General features: G+C 41.2%; 1 long non-coding RNA gene across 1 annotated transcript; it reads left to right on the top strand.

Annotated features, from left to right (window-relative positions):
• Positions 1-1,521: 1,521 nt before the first annotated feature.
• Positions 1,522-21,168, top strand: LOC121605848. The gene is made up of 3 exons (XR_006006806.1): positions 1,522-1,661; positions 20,790-20,924; positions 21,039-21,168. It is a non-coding gene; the product is annotated as an uncharacterized LOC121605848 (long non-coding RNA).
• The last annotated feature ends 3,040 nt before the right edge of the window (positions 21,169-24,208 follow it).

Here is a 24,208-nt window from a genome sequence, read left to right as displayed (position 1 = left end):
CACATTCTGTATCGAAGCTGATGAATTGATCTTCATCATTGCTTTTCTGAAAACAGTTCCTTCCGCCTTCAGCTGAACAGCGATCCACTCTTAAAGGAATACTTTGACATTTTGGGGGGCGCTTTCATCGGCTTTCCTGCAGGAAAAGATCGATCTGTACGGTTAATGTGAAGCTACATCCAGGAGCTGTTAGCTCGGCTTAGCACAAACACTGGAAAGAGGGGAAAACAGCTAGCCAGCCAGGCTCGACTTGCAGGTTTGCAGGTTCTCGTGTGCTGGACTATTTCATGAGAATTTGTTGTCTTGCATTAGCTGGCATTTTTTTACCTTTTGAAAAGCCAGACAAGCTGTTTTCAGGTGTTACAGACACAACAGACAGAAAACAAATATATAGATGCCTCAAAATGTTGCTATTCCTTTAAAACAGTGTTTCTCAATCCTGGTCCTGGAGTACCACTGCCCTGCATGTTTTAGATGTTTCCGTGCTCCAACACACCTGATTCAAATGCTCAGCCCGTTACTGGGCTCTGCTGAGGCCTGATAACGAGCCATTCATTTGAATACTACTCCAGGACCAGGATTGAGAAACAGTGCTTTAAAATCCCTTTAAGAAGAAACTGTGGTGTTCTTGTCGTTGCAGGACAGCAGCAGCTCACTGACTCCGTCCCTCCTCCTTCATATGACATGATGAGGCTTTAAAGCTGCTGAGAGGACAAACGTGAGGCCTCGTTTGCAGATGGCTGATGGGGATGATTGATCATTTAAGTCAGCTTGTGTAAAAATACACGTTTAAAGCTTGTTCACAAAGAAATCATCTGATCCAACAGTTGGTTTCATCACTGTGTGAATCGTGTATAAAACTCAGTTCATATGAGCAAATTAATAATTAAAAAATTAAAAGAAAGCTAATAATTCTCTTTTCACTTCAGCCTTTAACTAGTTCTGAACTGAAACTGATGCACTGCTGCACTTCATTGTTGTATTTTTCTTGATTTTGTGCATTCTGTTTACTCTTCAACTTTATTTTATTCCTATTATTCAGTTGATTTTATGTTTTGCATTTTCTTTGTCTTGTTTTTACTATAATTAAGTGGGTTTTATTCTCCATCTTATTTTACATTCATTTTCTATCTCTTGCTTTTGCATCCATGTGATTTCTCTGTTGTAAAGCACTTTTAGCTGCATTTCTTGTAGGAAATGAGTTTATCAATATTATTATTATTGCTATTAATATGAAATATATGCTGTCAGTGTTCGGCCTTCTTTATGGCTTAAATGAGAGTGTTCCAGCATGATGATGTTACACAAAATCAAGCGTCAAGTGAAAGTGTGCTGACTGAGCTGCAGCTCCAGTCTGTACATGCAGCTTGTGTAACTGATGAAAATCACCACACTGGCATGTATTCAACATTAGACGAGCACTATCCGCTGGGTGCATGATGACTGCACTCTCTGCCATATTTCACATGTCGGACGGTACGTGAGAGTGAATCTGCGTTGCCATGTCAGTCATCCGGCTCCTTGTTTTAGGACGCCCCCACTAGACGCTGGGCAGACGGTCAGCGGCGGTGAGGCTAAGCACTGATGACAAGCTGCTGGAGAGGCTGCAGTGGAGGAGAATGAGCAGAGTCTGCAGAGGGGCCGGCCTGAGCCTCAGACATGTACGCACACACACTCACACACACACACACTGAACCCACACACATCCGCATTAACACATGCATCACAGCTTTCTGCAATCTGACGCCCATGATGATATTTTATTGCTGCAGGGGAAAAAGTGTTTGATTTGTGTCTGACATATGATTTACAGTAGTTTACCAGGAACTGAAATCACCCTTGAATTTCATTTATTTACATTGGTTTGACAGTTAATGTTCACCTTCTTGCCAACAGGGGGAAACAATACTCTGCCTTCTTCTGCATACTGTGCATACACAGATAGTGTGTGCAGCCATAGGAAAGACATATATTTAAATACATGGCAGGAAGTTTTATTTAAAAATTACAAAGTGCTTAATAAGTTAGTAAGTTCCTTTGTTAGGGTTTTGGCTGTCTCAGCAGTGGCGTAGTTGCATGTTCATAAGTGTAATCATGTCCTATGAGCATCAGTCATTTTATCAGGGGTTCAGCCTGAAACAGGTGAGTTTATGTTCTGCAGACCCTAAGATGTTAAAAGTTTAAAATGTTACAGGTGAGTTTTAAGAAAATACTTTTAAGTGTGAGATGTAAGTTTTTTTTAATCATTAGGAGATTAAACATTCATATTGTATTTAAATATTTTGCTGATTAAGTAGCAGAGTTCAGAAACTTTCACTGTTTTTCTCTTTTTAGATAAATAACTTTTATCTGTCAAATTTAAAGGAATAGTGCCACCAGCATCCTGTTAGTGGCTAAACAAGAACTGCAAAATTAAACAAAACATTTAACAACTATTCAATCTTTTTGGTCCTTTCAATGTGAGATCAAATGTGATTTTTGTTGAGTTGCCATGTTTCAGTTCATACAAGCTCTGTACTTTCCAGTCACGTTATACTTATACCACATAATGCTGTACATTTTAGTCGCATGCATTTATTCCACAGCTGTATTTAGTTACTTTGAAGATTAAAGTTTTAACATACAAAATGTGGAAATTCTATAAAATGTGACCCAGATGTTTAGAAAGGAGGACTTACATGTTAATGCATCAATAATAATGATAATAGTAATGATCCAACAATATGATAATAACACACTGGCAGGGGCCGCTCTGCACAACAAGTACTTTTACTTTTGATTCTTTAAGGACTTTTGTTGCCAGTTTTACTGAAGCAACATATTGAATCATTGTAATTGAGTATTTTTATAGTGTTGTAGGGATTTTTTTTGTCTGTGCTCAGTCAGCCTGGACTAAACACCAAAAGTCTAAGAAATACAAAACCATACCAGACCACAGTCTGGAAGTGTGAAAACATACCGCACATGAGCCATATGTCAAAATAGTGTTATTATCCTCTAAGAATGTTAATCACACTGGTCTAAGCAGTGGCCATCTCTGCCTCGAGGGCCTGTTTCCTCGGCAAGTGGAGCAGTTTATGAGCGAGGTTAAGATGTCAGTCTGAGCTCTGGTTAAAGACAGCGCTCCTTTAACTGTCCCCCAGCCTGACCTCCAGCACAGGAGGGAAGAATGTGATGGCTTGACGCTAAGTGAGCGCCCCGGCTCTCCCTTCCCTCTGACCCCCTCCGCCCAACAGCAGCAGCGCCCCCCCCCCCCGGGCCTCTCGTGTCAGCCGCTGTGTCCCCAGCAACCTCCTCGCAGTTTGAAAATATGTCCTTGATATGACTGGCATGTCGTACGCAGATGTCCCAGTGGCGGGAGATAAATTTGAGAGCAAGGAGATGTCAGGCTGGCGACAGCTGTGGGCTACAATTTCACCAGATGTCCGCCGTTGCTAACCTTCAGTAGACATGAGCTGGCCACCCCCTGGACGTACTTTACATGCACAGTAAATATTTTCTCAACACGAAGCTCATAGGAGGCGCAAACCAGAATTCGTTTGTCACGGCTCGCATGGCCGCAGCCGTCAGGGGCCTGATTTATAAGCTCTGGAGGCACGTACAGATGAGATGCAGCCTGCGCTCTACCTAAAGAGAACCACAGCCGGAGAAATTAACAGTAGGCCTACGTGCTCTCTGCGCTGATTGGCTGATCCTGGAGATGCAGCTAAAAAAAAAATTCTTTTCAGCAACTTTCTTCTGTCCTTTGTTTCAAAACCTGCTGGTGGCACTGTGACGCCTTCCCATTGGTCAGACAGCGCTGACGGCTGTGATGTCTGCGTGTGGACAGAGTTTACATTCCAGCAGCGTTCGCTCTGCCATGAGACACTAGGTGCCGCTGACATGGCTGCGGCATTTCCTGCTGTGCCGCAGTGTACACAGCTCTGACTCTGGCACGGAGTGCAGATTGGTCACAGGCGCTCCCCGGTCAGTTCGACGTGATTTGAACCGAGCCCGAAATGACTCGTGTTACATTTCTGCGCTTCCTGGCATTGCTGAAATCTGTTCAACCCCTTTAAAAATTGTTTTGATAAGTGGGATAGCGTGGTGTTTTGAGAGGCCTCGCATGGTGAAAGATAAGCTTCTTTTCTTTGTGTGATGACTCTGTGTGACTAATACTGACAGAGGGAGAAGAGGTGCGATGACGCCTCCCTGTTTTCTGTTCCTGTGTGTGTGTGTGTGTGTGTGTGTGTGTTCTATAGCAATGCCTTCAGAGAATCACCTTACATTAAGTTTGGCGCCATTTGTCCGACTTCACCCCACAGCTGATCCTTCGCCCCCGGTGCAGTCCACCTGAGGGTGTTGGAGGATGTTGTGAGGACATAAATCTGTTTACACAGTCACATTGTGGGGACGCCTTCCTTATGGGGACAAGATGCAAGTCCTCATAATGTAAACCTTTAACTTTTTCTATCATTATCAAGTGGGTTTTACTCAACATGTTATTTTACATTCATTCTTTTATCTGTTTTTGTCCTTTCTGTCTTTTCTGTGTGAAGCACTCACTTTGTGCATTAAGGTGAGGTTCCAGAAATTTAATGTAAGTCAGTGTTATGTCCTCTGAAACGATGGAAACATGACTGTGTGTGTGTGTGTGTGTGTGTGTTGTGTGTGTGTGTGTGTGTGTGTGTGTGTGTGAGCACTTGGCTGTGTCAGGTTGGGGTGGGGCTGAAAAGGAGCAATTTGGCGGCTGTAGATTACATGGAAAAGCTGACTGATGATATATTCATCACATTTTCCACTCTTCCACTTTTCTTTCCCCCCCAATCCAAACCGGGGGAATAATGGGTGCTAAAAGCCAAAGAGCATATCGCGTAGCGCCCTAAACAGCACTGCACATGCATTCATTTTAACTTGCCGTCAGCTTGATGTGTTTGCTTTAGCAGTGAAAGTTCACATTTGTCATCAGGTGGGTTCCTCTCAGACTCGGGCCAAGCCAGAGCGGCGTGACTCCGAGATCTTTTGGGATCACTTAACTTAGCTGCATATGAGCGTCTGTCAGGGTTACACATATTTCAGATGGCTTATGCGCCTTCTGCAGCAGCAACAAGCTGCACTGTCGGAGCTGAGTGAGGACAGACCGAGTGCAGGAGATCCGCAGGCCCCTGAGGCTCAACAAACCTGTCCTGCAACCTTCTCAGCCCGCCTGCTCGAGTCTTAGAACGGATTTGTTTTTCAGACCTGTTATTTTCCTGCTTGGTTAATACAGACTTCTTGTATTACAAAGCAATAACAAACAGACGGAAACAACCGTGTATCTCATGCAGGCACAGCAGTGCATTTCAAACTTGTGTGCGTTCCTTGTTAATCTGATAAACCTCGATTTTTCACGCTTTTTGTGACTTTGTGTGGTTGTGAGACTTTGTGCGTGGTGGTGTTGGTTATATTGGGAAATGTATGATTACATGTGAGATTAGCGTTTTCCCAGGAAGTTCAACACTTATCTCTGTTCTCTGATCCACCTTCTGTTACCTGAGGTCGAGCACTAACGTTGAGATTGTTGCTACGTGTGATGTAAAGTTGTTGCTTTCTGTGGTTTTTCCTACGTTTCTGGTGTGTTTTACTTGTTTGCTGTCATCAGCAAATCAGTCAGCAAATGAAACTTCCTCATCTTTCATTATGAGCTTTTACCGAAGTTCCTCTCCTCGTCGTGACAAACATCTTCAGCTTTTTGTTGCTGTTCACACAGTTTCAGTTTAGTAATCACCTGCCTTCTGCATGCAAAATGAATCGTAAACACATTAAAGCATCTGGGTGCTTGCTGCACTGTGGAGATGTCTTTATAACACAACCACTTCAGTGGTTCGATGAAAGGGTCGATCCTGTTGGGTATTTAGTTCATGTTAAAACAAATCATCAACACAGGATCTTTCAGCTGGACTGACCTAAAGCTGTAGGACTTTCACATATAATTGAACATCTGCTACATTCAGTCTTCGCACAATGCTGATTAAGCTGGTCTCTCTGTATGTTGCATTATACCGAAGATTTGAAGTTTTTCTGTGGCAACTCTCCTGCACTGGTTGGTTTGCCAGAGCTGACAGGTGGAGCAACCATAGCAGCAGAGGCTACAGCAGCTGGGAGCATGGCGGAGCCGATGGCATCATAAGCGCGTTGACAGTGTTGGTGCAATTACTCTCACTGCCAGAAGGGGGAGACAGAAGTTTTCGCGCTTCAGGTTTAATCTTCGGTGTCACTGACCCAATCAGTGGCTTTTGGCAGTTTGGAGTTTCACGAACTGGTGACTCAAAGGTCACGTTTTCAGCCTCTTATGCTCATAATTTCCTCTTTTATTGTGATGCAGTCACCTGTCTTCTCGTTTAGCAGCTCACTTCCTGCCCAAGTGTGACCCACTTCTGGCATTACCTGCTCCGCCCGAATGTCACCTGTGTCTCATTATGTCCTCCCGTTGTGTGTATTTAGTTGTCGGCCCGTCCCTCTGTGCCAGATCTTCTTTGTCCCTCATGTCGAGCCTTCCAGCCATAGTTTCCTTGTCTTAGCTTTTGAGTCCTGTGTCAGTTGGTTCACTGGTTGTTACACCTTCCCGCTTTAAAGCTTATTAGCTGCTGAGCTGTTCACCATACAAACAGTACAACCCTGGTTTGTACTGAACTGATCGTACAGCTTGAACAGAACATACTAGGCCCACTGAACTAAAGGTGGTCATAAACAGAAGGCTACTGAACACAACAGCAAAGGTGTACTGATGCGTTCACTGAGCCTACGAAACAATGAGACGGCTGCTTAGCTAAAAAAAAATGTCTGTGACCACGAATCTTTGAACTGAACAAAATGATTTTAATCATCAAGATGATAAGTGATTTCCTCCTAACTCACGTTTGTACAAATATATGAAGCTAGAGTCAGCAGGCAGCTAGCTTAGCCTAGCTAATCTTAGCTCAGCAGGGGGAAACAGCTAGCCTGGTTCTGTCGGGTTAAAAAAAAACTACCACCAAAGCAAACTAATTGACATGTTATATCTCATTTTATCCATATAAAAACCAAAAGTGTTAGATGGTGTATGACAAGATACAGTCTTTTGCTCTAAGCTAAGCTAACTGGCTGCTGGCTCTAGCTTCATCAGTTTAGCGTATTAACATGAGACTCATATCGATCCACTCATCCAACTACCGGCAAGCAACCGAATTTCCAAAAAAGTCAAAACGCTCTTTAAGAGAGTGATGACAACATTTATTTAAGCTGTATGTTCTCTAATAAACTGTATAAAACATGGATGTAGACAACATGGACGCATGTAAAAATGATCAAAGAGGTGGAGCATGGTTGGAGCTGAGGTGGGACCAGTGAAGCCTGGTTGCTGAAACCTAGCAGCTAGCTGTCATTCAAAGCAGTCATGCCCATCATTATGCATAACTTTAAGTCTCATAATATAATTTAAACAAGTTATTTCTGTTAGAATTGACCCCTTTAGAGTTGTCATGAATGGGGAAATTAGCTACAGAGACCAAAACTGTTTTTTGTACCACGCTGTAAAAAGGTTTATTTGGGTATTTTAATATGGGGGTCTATGGGAATTGACTTGCTTTTGGAGCCAGCCTCAAGTGGCCATTTGAGGAACTGCAGTTCTTGGCACTTCTGCGTTGGCCTCATTTTTCGGCTCCTGAGGTTGATGCTTTGTTCTGTAGTTACAGTTAAATAAACAGATACAACGCTGCTGTGCATATGATACCGCTATTTAGCAAAAATAGGAATGATGTCAAACTACACGTGTGCTCAGACACGAATTGTTGGATTAATCTCACTTTAACATAAGTGTTCACAGAAATAAACCTGTTGCAAGATACTGGGAATAAAAATGTAAAGTGATATCTTCGGTGCTTGTGAACAAAAGGAGTTAATGACCCTCTGAAGGTGTCTGAACTCTGTGTCAGCGCTGAGCCAGGTGTCACTCAGACACGCTGCCAAGTGACTCAGACTCCACTTTGGTTATGTGATGTGAAGCTGGAGCTCGACACTGACACCGGCGGTAATGAACTTATCAGATGTGGAGATCTGTCCTCCTCAATCAGCATCTGCATCCTGAAAGCACCGCATCACCTGCTGCGAAGGCCTTTTGCAGCGCCGGCATGATTTGGCAGCAGATACGGACATCATGTATGGCTATAGTAAGAGTAAGACGAGAAGGGCGGAACCGGCCTTCGGCGTGCTGCCATGTCCGCTTCCCATCGGCCCACGCAGCCACCTAAACGGATGCACAATCACAAAACCTTCTCGCCGGCAGAGATTGACATGTGACGTTACCCCTCTGGAACCTGGTCTACCTGACACAGCAAACATTCCCGTCCCGCTGCCTCCCGCTCTCCTGGATCGACTTTCATACGTGGTCACTGCGATGTAAATTCTTTAAGCCTATCAATTAGCGAAAAGGATTACGCAGGTCCTCACTTGAGCTAACGTCACCTCCTGTGCATGAGAAATAGGCCGGGAAAAAATGAATGACAAAACTAATAAAATCAAGGTCATTGTTGAACGTTGAGGGTCGTCCTGTTATATTAACTGTGACTCATGATGGGAATTTAAGAGTGAAATCAGCACCAATAAAAGCAAGCCTTTCTCCCACTGCTAAGCCGGCACCATGTGCTCTCTCATGAATTGCGGCTTATGCGAAGATTAGTTTTCTTCTCTATGAGAAGGAAACTGACAATGTCCCAGTTTAGTGGTATTTAGGGATGTTTTTGTTCTGGTGTCATGATGCGCAGCATGTTGGACGTGTAATTGTTTGATGGCTTTGGTATGTCACAGATGAACTATATCCATCGACTCATCAGAGACTGTAAGAAATGCCTCTGAAAGATCCACTTTCATTCAAGCATCCCAGAACATCGACAGCGTGTTTTATTTTTAAAGCATATCCAGTGACAAAGGACACTTCAACCCCTCGCTTAGATTACATGTGGACGGGTGTAAGCTCATGGATGGGGGGTAATGTGTCTTTGAGCCGCCCCCAGGCATCATTATGTCCTACGCGTACATGCTTTTTAATGGGTTGAGGGGCAGACCAATCACACTTGTCAACCTGTTGCCAGGATACCAGCGGTGTGGTTGCTAAACACCGGTCCACAACTTTTACATCATGCACTATATTTCTGAAAGTTAGAATATGAAAGATTGTATTACCTCACAGAAGTGCTGAAGCAGGTCCCGGGAACACCTGCTCTTCCAGTGTAAAATATCATCACCCCGGCCTCGGAGTCCAGACGACTTCCTCATTTAATGCCAGGTCTCAATTGAGAGGATGATCACCATCTAATCCTAATAAATCTGCGTCGACATGATTAGCGAGGCAGAGGAACATGTTTAGTGGCATTTTAAAGTTGAGCATCATGGAGTTTATCTCTGCTGGTGATGGTTCAGTTACATTTTAGCTTCAGTTTGCTAATGATCAGCTGAGGCACATGTTCATTTCAGTGTGTGTGGACCACTTGAATATCACATCAGGCAGTTATTCATGTAATTATGTGGTAGCATGTTTCAGTTCATTTCCCCATTGTGAATGTGAAATTATACTGCTGCGCTAACACCACCCCATGAGTGATGCTGACTGACATCAAAGACAGGTTTAGTGTTGGATTAGCTGTGATTGATGGTTCGTGGTTCGCTGGTTGTCTGCCTCTCAGATCTGGGACTGGTTGGTGGAAAGCTTTGATTGTGTTTACCAGAAAGAAGTCCGTGATGGGATTCTGCACCCTTGGGAAGAAAAACAAAGTGATCCAGTGGTACTCGTTTGAACCGGAGCAGGTTTTAATCCACAGTTTCATGCTTTTATTTAGTCTGCTATCCCTTGTGGCCCGCTGGTAATCCAGATCTATACATACTGTACACCAGGCTCTGTTTGAGGAACCTCTGTTTTCACTGCAGTCTGATAGCAGCGCTCCCTTTAAACCCTCCTCTTTTTGAAAGTCTGCATTCAGATTACTCCTTAATATTAGTCAGCAGGTTTTATAACCCATTACCAAATGAATAATCCCAGTTTAGGTGTGCAAAAAGTGACTTATTAGTATTTTTTTATATTAACAACAGATCAAATAGACTATATGTCGTGTGGATAGGGCTGCTTGCAGAGTTGCAACAATTAGACAATTAATCAACTTTTAACTAATCAAATTTCTGTTTATTATTGTAGTTTCTGTTATTTTATTTTATTTTTTTTACAAAAATATGAAACTTCTCACGTTCCAGTCTCTCAGCTGTGAGGATTTTAAGCTTTGTTTTAGACAATCCAATAAAACATTAACGCATTTTTCACTATAACAATTAAACGTTTCATTAAGAAAATAATCACCAGTTCAAACTTGTACAAACCTAAAGAGAATTATCACCCAAGTCTGCTCTGCTGAGCTTTTAGCCCCTTTTAGCTCATTATTTTGGTTTTCCACATCAAACTTTCTGCTCTCACCAACCCCAGCAGACACCTGTTATTAAGTCACTGATATGCTGGTGAATATATCCTCTATGTTCACCAGCTACTCACTAATATGTTTAGCAGCTGGAGAGCCAGATATTCCCCTCAGGAGCTGCTGCAGGCCGAGCAGAGGGGAAAGGAGAGTAATGCTGGACTTTCTTCAGCGCGTCAGACACGAACTGTTCAAATCTTCAAAGCTTCATTCATCACATTTGAATTCTAAATCAACATCTGAATGCTGTGCAGCTTTTCTTGTTTGTTCATTTTTGCATTTGTATTCATTCTGTTTAATAACTGCATTTCTGCACAGCTGCAGAAAAAGATCAGGTTGCACCAATATTATTATTATTATCGCTTGTTTGTAGAATTAAATTCCAGTGGTGGCTGCGAAGGATTGTACCCGACTCCTGTGATCAAAACTTCAGTAACTACAGAGCAAAGTCCAAAAGTCGTAATTTTATGAATGCATCAGTGTATTTATGCTGATGAAACTGCCGAGTTATATTCATTAAAGAAAGTTGATTTAATTAAAAAGGACTAACTCATTTAATGTGACGAATCAAAAAAAGGTGCAGCCCTCAGCCAGATGAACACTGATGTTTCTGTGTGTCTGCTGGCTGTAGAAAGGCGACTGTCAGCTAACTGTTCGACGAAGCAGCTTCGTGCTATGATGCTACGTGAGTGTAGCGTTCGTTGTTCCTGCTTCCTTGTCTGCTGGTGATAGGCAGGCTGCAGCTTCTCTCTGAATAATCTTTAATGATTAATGTGTATGTTTACAGCAGACATGTTGCACGTTACCTTGAGTCTGGATGGTTTCATGTCACATGACTGTGCGGCCTTTGCAACATGGCCGGTTCGATTCCAGCCGCCAACTTTTGTTGCTTTCATAGCCACCTCAACTGTTTCCTGTCTGCTTCTGCCTCTGCTGTCTGATAACGGTAAATCCTTGAGTCTGTCACACTCACAACTGTCCTTCATGAAACAGCGGCAGGTAGGAACTAAAATTAAATCAAATAAATAGAAATATTTTAGACATATAAACATATATTTAAAATAAAGTGCTTTAATTTGTACTGAAATAATCATTGTAAGTAATTCTAAAACTTATTTCTGGAAGTTCAAAATATTATTGTGGACTTATAGCCACAGTAGACTGTGCAGCTTAATAAGCAGCATATATTAATTATCAGTAATTAGAATACCCCACAAATAAAACAAAAAAAAAATAGAAATAAATACATAAAAGTTTCTTTAAAAGTTGATCAAAATCATAAGTTTGTCATTTTTAAGTTGGTGTAACAGTTATTTTGTATTTCCCTAAAAAGTGGCTTTTTTTTGTAATCTTATTAAAATTTAAGTTTGTTGTTTCTTTTGTTCTCCAGTTTCACCAAAATAAATTACACTCAATAATTACTCATGTAGTTTAAAAACAACAAACAAATGTGGTTCCCACTGATGCTGGTTATACTGGATGAATTATTCAACTCTGGCTCACTGCCTTTTTGTCGCTGCAGGCAAGACTGATTTTCCCAACGTGCCAACAGCCCGATATCAGGTGTAAAAGTCACTGTGACAAAAGACACACAAAAAAAACCTTGAATCACACCGTGGGAAAGCATCAATAATTGTCTGGGAGTCTGAATATTACCGCAAATAGTGATTCAGTGAATGGAAATACAGGTTTTACGGGTCACATGGGAAAGCTCATGCTCGTTTACGGCTCTTTAAGTTTATCGCCGTTATAGAAGTGCGGGGCTGGTTGAGTGAGGTGGAAAAATTCCACGCTTCAGGAACTGAATTTCTGAAGTTTTAAACTATTTTGATTCATTTTGATTCATTTTACACGAGCGGTGGATCATCCTGATCCTTACAATAGAACTTCCCCTGATGCGCAGTATTGTCTGTTAAAATAGAGGTCTCCCTATAGGGCTGTCATGAACAATGCCAAGTTGCTGGGCAGTTTAGTGCATAGGCCGTAAATTATCACCTCTCAGACACTGCACCGGACACTGGTAGTTTTGACTCATCTGGATTTCCCCTGCATTAGTCACCAACTGGAATATACACACAGACGCACACAAGTATGCCCACATAACCCCCTCACAGTGTGAGAGTGATTGGCCACAGTGCGGTGTAAGTGACTGACACTGTTAATGCATCTCTCCATAGTGCAGCAAACGTCGGGGCTACTTCATCAGCTGCTCCGCCAACTGCTCTCTGGCACGCCGTATGTAAACTCTTGACATTAATAAGGCTGTGTGAACGGGGCCTCATAATGCCTTCAGGACAATGAACACACCAAAATGAATTAAGGCGATACTGGACAGTACGGTCGCACAGGCTGGTTGCCATCTATGGTTTTGACTGCAGATACAATCGCAGATTAAAGCCAGCTTAGCGCTCTCAAATCGGAGCCTTGCGAGGATAATAACCACATTAGACATATGCGCGCTCCTACTGATGACAGTATCAGAGATGTCACTGACGTAGCTGCCAACTCATAAACACACACATACATCTCAAATGAAGTAAGAGGGGTTTGGTGACTGGTACTCAACGTTTGAGCCCCAGAGTAATTAATGATGTAAGGGTTTCAGATGTCGTTGTAAATATCAGATTTAATGACATCTTGAGGTCAGTTTGTCCTTGTTATGTTGAGAGCGGGGCATGCTAAGCTACAGCGTGTGTAAAAGGTTTATGAGCGGGGATTTTTTTTTGTATTAATAACATAATAATCACCCTGAACTTTTACAAGAGAGTGTTTTTTTTATTATTATTATTGTAGCTGTGATTATGTGAGCAGGGATTGAACTTTATTTTCCAGCTGGGTAACTTTATGTGAGAGAGCCAGCTGATTAACAACAACCGATATTTCCAGCAGTGACCTTGGGGAATAGACGCTTAGACAGTCAGACAGTCACACTTCAGTGGCACTCGTTGCGATTCAGTGCACATGGTAACATCGCTGATGTCTTCTTCAAGGTCTGACATCCAGATATTCTATATTTTATCCGCGTATCATCGTCATCTGTCAGGAAAGTGATGGATGATGGGCTTTTTTTTTTTTGCTAATTAACCAAACAAGTGTGTTTCATGTAATCATAAGTTATCTCTAAATCCAGATCATGTGTAATATTATACACTCCAACCATGATTTAGCTTATTTTGATTCAGTTATTTACTTGGAGGCTACTTTTCCAAGCACTTATCTCAGATAGAGATCGCAAACAACAGTGTGAACAATAAAACTAATTACACACATTTATGATCAAACTGTTTTTCGCCATGTTGGCTGGTGTTGTTGGGTCGGTCCACTTTGATCCACACTGAAATATCTCAACAGTTATAAGATGCACTGCCATGAAATTTCCTACAGACATTCATGTTCCCAGAGGATGAATTCAGCAATCCGCTGACTTTTTGTCTGGCGCCACCATGAGGTTGTAATTTTTGGTTTTTGGTGAATGTCTCTGTGTCACTGATTCATGTCCCAGGTTTCATTACTGTACATTAATTATAGTGACTTTGTTTCATCTAGCGTAACCTCAGGTCAACATTTTCATTTGTCCAGTTCTATGATGAAACACCTGCAAAACCACATTCCCTTTAGCTGCAGCTGTATTTTGAGTTTGGTGCTAATGAGCTACAGTTAGCATGCTAACATTGCCCAACTTAGATAGTGACCATGGTAAACATGTTTGCACATTTGCATCACCCTTGGCACATACGCATTTACATTTACGTATTTTTACTATGTTTTCTTTATAGTATATTATAGCAACTTTGTAGTTTTTTTTAACCTTTTTAATTATTTTATCTCTCTTTCCAGCTGTTTGTTGAGCAACTCGTACTGCAACAAAACAATTTCCCTGCAGAAATCAACAAAGTTTTTCTGAATCAGTTAGCATTGTGATTGTGAGGATGTTAGCCTAAGTAACCTTCACGGAGCCACTAGCATAACTGTAGACTCTTACTCTTGTACAAATGGTAAGAAATCTCCAAAACAATATGAATTCATACAGGTGTAGATGTTTATTTGACAATTAAGAGCCCCAGATTTCATTTGCAGTTTGTGTGTTCCTGTAATTTCAGGAGCATTTCTTGAGTAATTAGCTGAGTGTGACGATTTTAATACGAACCCTTGTTTGAAAGCAAACACCTGCGCTTTGGTCGAGTGTGTCTTCAAAATAACAGCTGTGTGACCACAGTGTCGCGTCACCAGGTTGGCTCACAGCGTGCATGTCTGCAGGCTCTCATAGGTGCACAGCAGGCAGTCAGAGGGGAGAGAGAGGCTGTATGTCTTTATTAAAAGTACAAGAGAGCAGCTTAGAGGTTTGTGTTCCCTGGATACACCACATCTATTTATTATCATTCCCCCCGCTGTGACCCCACCTTTTATTTTAGCCTGCTGATTCATCTGCGGTTCATATCTGAAAACCAGACAAGACCTCTAGGTTTACAGTGTCATACTGCTTGTGTGAGAGGGAGAGTCGGATATTGAATAGTAAGAATGTGCTGGGACGTGGCACGATATGTGTGAGTGCTTAGATAAGGGTTTAAGTAGGCTACTGTAAAGGATTTTTAAACTGCCATATTTCTGTCCGGTGTCCCGTTATTTCCGCTCATGCTGAAAGAAGATATTGGCTGGATTTTCTTCTCATTTTGTGTTAATGGTGATCATTTCATCAGCTACCCTCCACTAACATCTCATTAGACGTCTGAGATCTGGGCCAAAGAGTATGTTTCACTTCCTTAAAATCAAATATTTGGGTGCTTTTTGTCACTTCGCCCGGTGAATCTTTATGCTTTTGCTGATTCGGCACAGAATCGAGTGTATTTATAGCAATATTTAGCGTGCTCGAAGCCTCCCGGGCATTGAGGGGAGGCGTGACGCAACAGACGTGCCCTCAACCCGCAAAACCACCTGGGAATCTGGGTGAAAATGTCAGAACTGGCCAGAGAAACACATGGAGGAGTGGAGGGGTGAGCTTTTCAGGATGGTGGCGAGCTGTGCGTGTTGGGTGGGGAGGTGCAGGGTCAAATGTAGTTGCTTGATATGTATATCCTAGCAACTGAGAGTGAGTGATATCTTGTACAACTGTAGCAGGGGATTGGTCAGAGAGCTGGCACAAGCCCCTCCTATTTGTAGGGTAGCCTAAGAAAAAATACCTAAATTCAAAACATCTCTCAAACTTTCTCCACTCTGCACTGTACCCTCCGGCACTTTAATCCAGACCTCTTTGTTTATTTGTTTTTATTTATTTTTATTTTTCATTAGTTGTATTTATTCTCGTAGCTCATGCACAGCCGATGATACATGTGCCTTTATGACAAGCTGGTCATTTTGAAGATCTCAGCAAAGTGAAGTTTGGCATGACAACATGAATTCACCTTACACAGCTGTGCAGTACTACCCAGAGTTTCCCTTTCATCGGTAAGTACATACATACTGTAGAAACTGAGGACTTGCAGAATTAGTTTTCCTTGATATTACAATGTATTTGAAGCCATGTGATTTTTTTAACAGACAATTTTTAATAGACATTAAACCCTGAGACAGCAGACTCAGCTAAACAGACATGTTTCATGGATGTAACATGTGGTTAAAATTTGGTAAATGTGTATTCAGCTATAATCTTTGACATGTAATTAAATGCTGGACAGAGCATCTTGAGAGTATCTGGATTATTGAGCATGCTGGGAATCTCCCCACTCTTTGTCTGACCCGGACCACCACTCATACTGATACTGTCTGGAGGTCCAAAGTGACCTGAGAACAGTTGCATCTGCCTGGATCCTCAGCTGCTGCTCTGTCCTGATATATTTATAAGTGTGGCATACTTATGGCAACAATGCATGTGTAAAGGGCCATCAGGGCCGAAGTGGCAGACAGATTACATGACAGGTCGCGGTTGCCTGGTCTTCTTCTGATCCTCGCTGTCGAGGCCATTTCAATGCAAATGAATGTTGAAAAGATGTCAAATGTTTTTCAGATGCTTCAATCCAGAATGATAACAGAATTATAGAGTTTCATCAGATGCATGTCATTCAGTTGCAGCGTACTGTAATACTGTATCTGTTGGCCCACAAATGTTCTAAGTCGTGATGATAACATAATGTCAGAGCATTATGTTGCTTCTTTGGCATCTGAGATCATATATTTGATTTAGAGTAGTTTAGTTTATTTACTAGCACATGAAACACAACATAAAAACAAAATACGTGTTGCTGAGATTTAAAAAAAAATCCATGTGGGTTCATAGAGGCATCTTTCCAAAAAAAAATAAATTAATCGATGACGACTCAAATTAGATTTTATCAATCATTTAAAACAATAAAGTAATTATGACGCGTAAGAAGAAGAAGAAAGAAAATAGAAAGCCTCAGAATTATGTACACCACCAAATAAATAATCATGTCAGACTTGTGAATTGCTGCTAACAGGCAGTTAAATCACCGCACTTAATAAAAGACTGTGATTTTTAAACCAACATATCAATGAATGACATCAATTTATCAATATGTTGTGGGTATACAGGCCCACTTAATATAAAATACAAGTCTATCTATCTATCTATCTATCTATCTATCTATCTATCTATCTATCTATCTATCTATCTATCTATCTATCTATCTATCTATCTAGCATGATATACTGTTAAATTAACACTGAAGGCTTTTGCTATACAGATCAGGTCAGTCATCATTAATAATTATTGGGTTCAGAAACACATTAATCCAGTCTTAAACTCTTTCAAATGATAATAAATTAGTTTATTATTATTAAGTGTTGCATTATAATGTTATTGTATTAATTTTGGAGGTTTTTGTGGTTATGATGTGTCATTTTATGTGTCCATATAATAATAGTAATAATGTGTCCATATAATAATAGTAATAATGTGTCCATATAATACTAGTAATAATAATAATAATAATAATAATAATAATAATAAAAATAATAGTAATAGTAATTTATTTAATACATGCATTTTCTGCATTCATGTGCTCTTTGGCACTTTGAACTCACTGTCACAATGTCATTGTAGATGTGTTTGACAGATGTGTGATTTGAAATCAGTAAGCTTTGAGGTTTCAAAATCTTCCAATAATTGATTTACTGGACCTTGATAACTGTGCTGGTACCGGTGTAAAAGACTTTATATGATGCATTCAAAATAAGACCTGCTGCCAGATGTGCTTTAATCTATTTTTGAGCAAGGAAAGTTTTGGTTGCATTAATTTTCTGTGTGTTACTGTTTAGATTTTATTCAGCTTTCAAGAATCAGGGTATCTTTCTTGGTCCTCCAGCTCTCTCCTCCTCTCAGTTTTCTCTGCATACCAAACTTTGGAGGAATTTGTGCCTGTCCTTTTGCCCCAGAGGATTTGACTTCAGACTGTTTCACTTCTATAAAAGTAAGCGGATAAGAGGTGGAGAAACTTTGGGGCTTTCTATTGTTTTGCAGTCATGTCCCTCTTCGAGCCGGGGCTGACAGATGAGGGGGAGAAGGTCTTAGGCCTTTGAACAGGTGATTAATAAAGACACTGGAGAAGGGCTCCGATCGGCCGGGCTGTTTGTTTTGATTGCATTTTCATCGGTCGGTGTGCCCAACCTGCCAAGAGACAATGGCCGTCCCTGTTTAGTGCTGACCTCTGCCCCAGTCTCGTCTGGAGGCGCTGCACTGTCTTTAAGTGGATGCTGAACAGCCTTCGCCTCGGGCTAACTGAAAAACTCTCTGAGCAACCTGACACCAAAAAGCAGACAAACAACAGCCAGAACGGGGATAAACCCATTTATCTGAACAGTGCTTTAAAATAAAACTGCTGAATGTCATAAAAAAGGGAGTTTAATCAATAGATTTTAAAAATTATTTTGTAAAAACTAAACCAAAATTCAACTGTGGGGCAATAGGTGCTATCGTTTATTTTTATCATTTATTATTATCCAAATTGTATAAATTAGAGCAATGCACTTAATAACAATGCACTGTTTAACACTATCCAGGGAGTTTGATAAAAACTTTTCTCAGGAGCTCACAGGCCTTTGCACACACTGTCTGTAACTGCAGAGAAAACATGACCGTCAGTAAAACTGGATTAAGCACAAACGGTGAAGAGTGCAGGGCAGCAGTCGGTGGAAGCTTTTTATGATTGTACTGAAATGTATTTATAGGCTTACACGGCTATGCACGTTCAACCTGATGCACCACTTTTATGATTCTCACTGGTCAACAGACAATGCTGTGAAGCAAAGCTTAAGTCTTTTAGACACAGTAATGAGGCGACTGTTGAACGAGTTCTGCCAAACAACCTGTTTCAAAGTAAATTTAAAGCCAAAATCAAATGGAGGTTAACTCAGTCCTTCAGTAGACGGACCACACCTAAATCCTCCCTGCTTGATTAACAGAGATCATACCACACCTGCTTTACCCGCAATCTGTTCGTTTGTTTGTTTAATTCATCCACCTGGTTTTGTTGTTTTTTTCCCCCAGTGACTGCAGTTCATTCTTTTAAATGGAAGTATCTGCTCTCTACTCTTTTTTTTACTTATGCTGCAGATGTTTTTCTTCTGAAATTGTCCTCTTTGACATTAGGAATAGTGTCACAGTGGTTCAATTAAATCTGAAAAAGTCTAATATACAGTACAGCAGGCTTAGATATTTAAGAAATATACTTCCCAATTATTGCTTGTATTTGATCCTCAAGGCCAGCATCTATAACAAGAGTATCTAATTTAATAACCTAAAAATGAATCCCAATATATCATCATATTATAGAATAAAAATAGATGCGTGTTTGGTGAACAGCGCTGCAACATTTTAATTAACCGGATTTGTTTAGCCGCCATTTTTATATGCCCGGTCCTCCCGCGAGACTCTGGTTTCCATGACGATTAACAATGGCCACCTTGAAAGCAACCGGAACCAGATCCGACAGGAATAATGAAGTTCCTGATAGTGACGGTAACGTTAATAGTACGTTTACTGCTTGAATTTCTTTCAATATGTGTATTTTACATAAACTCCAGCTGGCACGGCTGTGGAAGAGCTGATCCGATTATCCGAAATAATTGCAAGGCTGGCTGAAGGAACGGAGCTATTGTTTTGATTGTTTTGCTAGCAAATTAACTTAGTATCATGATGAAATTAAGCTAACAGCTGCTAAATATGCCAACTAGATTTAACTAGAATATTTGCAATATTATATATTTAACGTGGCTCAGAAATGAATTCCTGGTGAAGATGTAAAAGCAGCTTGGCACATATTTGTTTTTCGTAGTGGTTGCAAAACAAGTTAGCGTTCGCTGTTACTGTTCCACTGAATTTAGTTAGCTAACTTACATTAACTAGCGTTAGCCTGCTCGCTGCCGTCATTATCGTAATGATAATCAAAGTCGCCGATTGAAGTCATATCTCCTATTATAACTGAACTCTGATTAAAAATAGACTTTACCGCGTGAATTGTTAAGTTTTTGCTTTGCATTTCTTTCTTCTTAGATGCATATCATTGTTCCTCCTAAGCAGTCAAAGCCTCCACATAGTGTTGCTGATATTACAGAAGCCTCTAAATTGACTAATTATATTTTAAGTTGGTCCAAACTAGAATGATCTGTAAACCTTATCTTACATCTTTGTTATGTTTTTTGGACTTTGCAAACTTGCCTGCACTCCCTCATGTGTAACTTAGCTCCTGCACAAGTGAAATGATTTGCCTCATTAGATATGCCTGTGTTTGTAAGTCAGGTATTAATATCATTCATCACGCTATGTTGGGGAATTCCAAAACCTAAAATAGTGCCAGCTTCAGATTATGGCCCCCATCTCCTCCACCCTCCCCCCACCCAAGCCCGTCCAGCTGTACACATACCAGAAGTTGCAGCAGTGCTATCATATAGACTGTGGGGGGAATTCCGCCTGTCTCAGACTGCAGCGTGCGCCACTTCAGCAGGAACAATGGCAGGCTGAGCTCTGAAGCAGGTGTAATGTTTCAGGGGAGCAGGTCAAAGTGCCTCTGTCTGAATGGTGCATAATCACCATTATGTGTAGTACAAATATTCAGTATTATGCAGGCTGACTTCTTCACAATGGAAGCGCCCTTCATGAATGGCTGCCAGCAGGACTCCTCCTCCTCCTTTCCTCACTGGCTGGGTGGCCAAATCTCAGCCCTGCGCATCAACATCTAAGCTGAATGTTTGCTGACATTACACCTTTAAACCTATTAAAATAGTTGTGCCTTTTTCAAAAATACCAACAGTAAAATACATATTGCTTATTTGGAATATGAGTAGTAAATGGATGTCATCGTGGTTGCTATTGTCTCCCTGCAGACTCAGGGACCCTTCGTCTCGTTTGTCCTGGAGAGAGAGCTCATTCCTCACCACCATGTCCCAGAATCAGTCAGCACAGACGACTGACTCCTTCAGCCAAGATGTATTTAACCAACTGTTTGATATGCTGGACCAGTAAGTGACAACAACAACAAAAATCAGTTCTTTACATGCAACAATAAACTGTGGTGACTTGGAGAAAATGTGTTGGTCACTATTTTTCAGCATGACCCGTCCCTTGTGTTTCAGATCTGCCATTCATTCAGTCCAGCCCATTGAGTTGAACTTCACAGACAGTCCAACTGATGGGTCTGCAGGAAACACCATTCAGATCAGTATGGACTGCATAACCATGCATGAGCCAGATGAAACGCTTACTGTAAGTATGTCGTTTGCTGTTCACTGGCAATTCCTGCTGCCCCTGACCCAAGACAAACACAGATTAAAAAAAAAGAATAGCTGTATTCAGAATTGCATGACGAGCTCATGATTATATGACCTCATTCAGTTTAGCATGTAATATGCTAATCAACCAGGAAGCATTACTGTTAACCTAAAACTATAGTTTTTAAATAAAACTGAGCAATGTCTAGCAATGTGTTTTATTATGGAATAATGAGGTTTATGCAATGACCTTTATGGCAATGGCATTATCACTTTCCTGCTCATGAAGTGCTGACTCAGTTCCCTTCACTTAAGCGGTGGAAATGTTAAAGATGTCAGTTTTATGCCCTGTGAGACCAAGCAATATACTATGTTAACCAGTTTATTCAAAAGCACAATTTATACCTTAAAGCCATGCAGAATGCTGCTCTTTCACTGTATATTTGTAAAACGTATAGTGGCTTGAAATTGTACATAATTTTTACATTTATTATTTTGTGCACTTATAGATGTAACATCTGAGATTACTTTCATTCTGAGTTAATGGGACTTCCAGCGGTAAATCCCTTGGGTTGTACAATACAGAGTCTCCTTTTAATTTTCATGCTAATGATGGACTTTCCCCTTTACAGTTGTGAAAATGTGGTGCAGAGCAGTTCAGCAGCCATTGAATAAAGCTGGTTCAGCTGTTTTTGCCTTGAGATGTTGTCTGTAAGGTGATATTATCTCATTTAGGCCAAGTTGTGCTTGACCTGTGTGGCCCTCAGAGTCTGTCGATGTGCATTTAGACAGTCACATGCCTGCTGATGTGCTTTAGGTAGTGATATATTTTTTTCGTAATCAGAATGAGCTAAAGCATGAAGCAAGATTATGAGCTTCCTGTGATAACACAGAGCAGACATTCTTATTACAGAGTAGTCAAGTAAAGCACTGTGATAAAAAAAAACTGTTTGGTATTAGATCGGTGCACTGTGTGAACTCCCTTCTGTGTGAGCTGTAGTGGGGGACATATCTTTGCCAGTTCTGCTACTGAGAGATGATGTGCATGTTCCCCTCCCAGTGTAGGAATGCTGTTGTCCAGCCAGGGTGGAAAAAAAATAGCAAATAAAAATTGTGTTCAAGGAGCTGAGTAATGTTACCCTGCGCATCCCCCAAGGGGGCCTGTGCTCTCTTGAACTGGTGATTAATGGCCCCACCCCCACCACCCACTTTCCTCTACACCAAAGAGGGGCGTGGTGCAGTGATTGGCACGCCAGCAACTCGGCCAACATCCGTGTGGGGCTAAGAGCCCGCTGCCGTGGCGGCTTGCCAATCACCAAGCCCCAGTCGTTCTTACCAAGTCAAATGTCTGTTTTGATGGAAAGGGGTGGTGGGCAAAACCACCCTCCCCCTCCACCACCCATGTGGAGGTGTGCCTCTTTCATGAGTCATTAGAATGCAGCTCACTGTTTAGTGCCCTGGGGGACTTATTTGTATTGTGTAGGGTTTATGTTTAATCTGAAATTCCTTTTTCTTCTGGATTTTTTTTCTGTAGCTGCAGGGCAACAATTTAACGCAGCACCTGCCTCTCTTGCAGAGGTCCCAGCTCTCATCTATCAGTACGTGTCTTCTCTATGTAAAGGTGGGGGGTGGCAACAGGGGGGGAGGAGAGGAGCAAGCAGAGAGTAGAATAACATGATGGAATGTAGCAGAAATAGTGGCAGGAGAAACGCTATATCCTACCCCAAACAGCTGATTTGCACCCAGATAAAGCTCTGATCAGCTGTGCGTGGAAGACGCAGTGTTGAGCTGAGGCACAGAGGTCCTTTTCAGACACAGGATAGAGTTAAACAACTTTACAGCAGAGTAGCTCAATCGACACTCGACTTCTCTGAGATCTAATTACGTGTTTGTGTTTGGATCCGCACTTTTTTTCACCACACTTTGTGTTTCGTATGTGTGTGATTGCTGTTGCCTCCTAGTTCAGTGTTTAAGCAGCTGAGGAGTTTTCTCCGCTGTTTTCTAAGTTTAACAGAATTTATCTAATCGTAGTGCTGTCATCTGAAAAGAATCTGCCAAATGTGGTGTAATCATTTCCGTTATCGTTTCAGCATCGGATGTTCCTTTGTCATTTTGAAAGCTGTCTTTATGAGTCATTACATCCACCTTACCTGACAAAGGTATATTAACAGTAAGTCCATTTTGTCCTTTGTCTGAATACGCAGACACTGTAGGTAGCTGTACCTCCCAAACTACTACACTAATATTACTATTTCTTTTTTTCTTTTTTTTAAGTTGAGTAACAAGAGGCGCAACTTCAAGCTTAAGTTGGATTATTCATTAGGGACTCTTATTGTATTAAATCCAAAGTAAGCCTGTGCATTAAACACCCAACGATAATAAGCTCATCTTTTATTTTTTTCATGCTCCACCAGTTTGCCTCCAGCACATTAAGAAGTGATTTTAAGGCGTAGTACCAAGGAACGAATGCTTGCCACGGTCCACTTGAATAACTGTTGAGTCAGTGAGTCAGTATGAAACCTCGTCTGACTGTGGATGTGGGGGTGATACCACGTGAGCCCCTACTACCCTTATCTCTTGCACTTTTACGTTTTCTGACATGGGTCTTGCAGCTTAGACCAGGCTTAACTCTACTTTTATACAGCAGTATTATATCACGGCAGCTTCAACCGAAAAACTTGTAGGTCACACCCTTTGAGAGAGAGTGCATGAATAAGCCCTTCAGCAGTAATCCCATAAACACTGGTTATCCATATAGGTTTTTTAAAATAATCAGATTTTAATTCAGTTCTTTCCAACATTAACAAGAGTTCAACCAGACCAGAGTTTTCAGCTGGGAAAAAAGAAAAAGTCAGGTTGTAGAATCATACAATTTTTCCAAGAAGGCAGTTGGACACATCGTTTAAACAGTAGTATTAGAGATAAATGGTCTTCTTTGATATCAGGAATGAAAACAGAGGTCTTGAAATGTAATGTTCTGAAAGCAGACGTGGAGAGAGATTGAAAACACCTGTTTTCAAAGTAGTGGTGATCTG

This window comes from Chelmon rostratus, chromosome 4 (genome assembly GCF_017976325.1).
Source record: "Chelmon rostratus isolate fCheRos1 chromosome 4, fCheRos1.pri, whole genome shotgun sequence".
NCBI classification, from domain to species: Eukaryota; Metazoa; Chordata; class Actinopteri; order Chaetodontiformes; family Chaetodontidae; genus Chelmon; species Chelmon rostratus.
The sequence above is the reverse complement of the archived record's forward strand: the minus strand, read 5'-3'. Positions and strand labels throughout refer to the sequence as shown.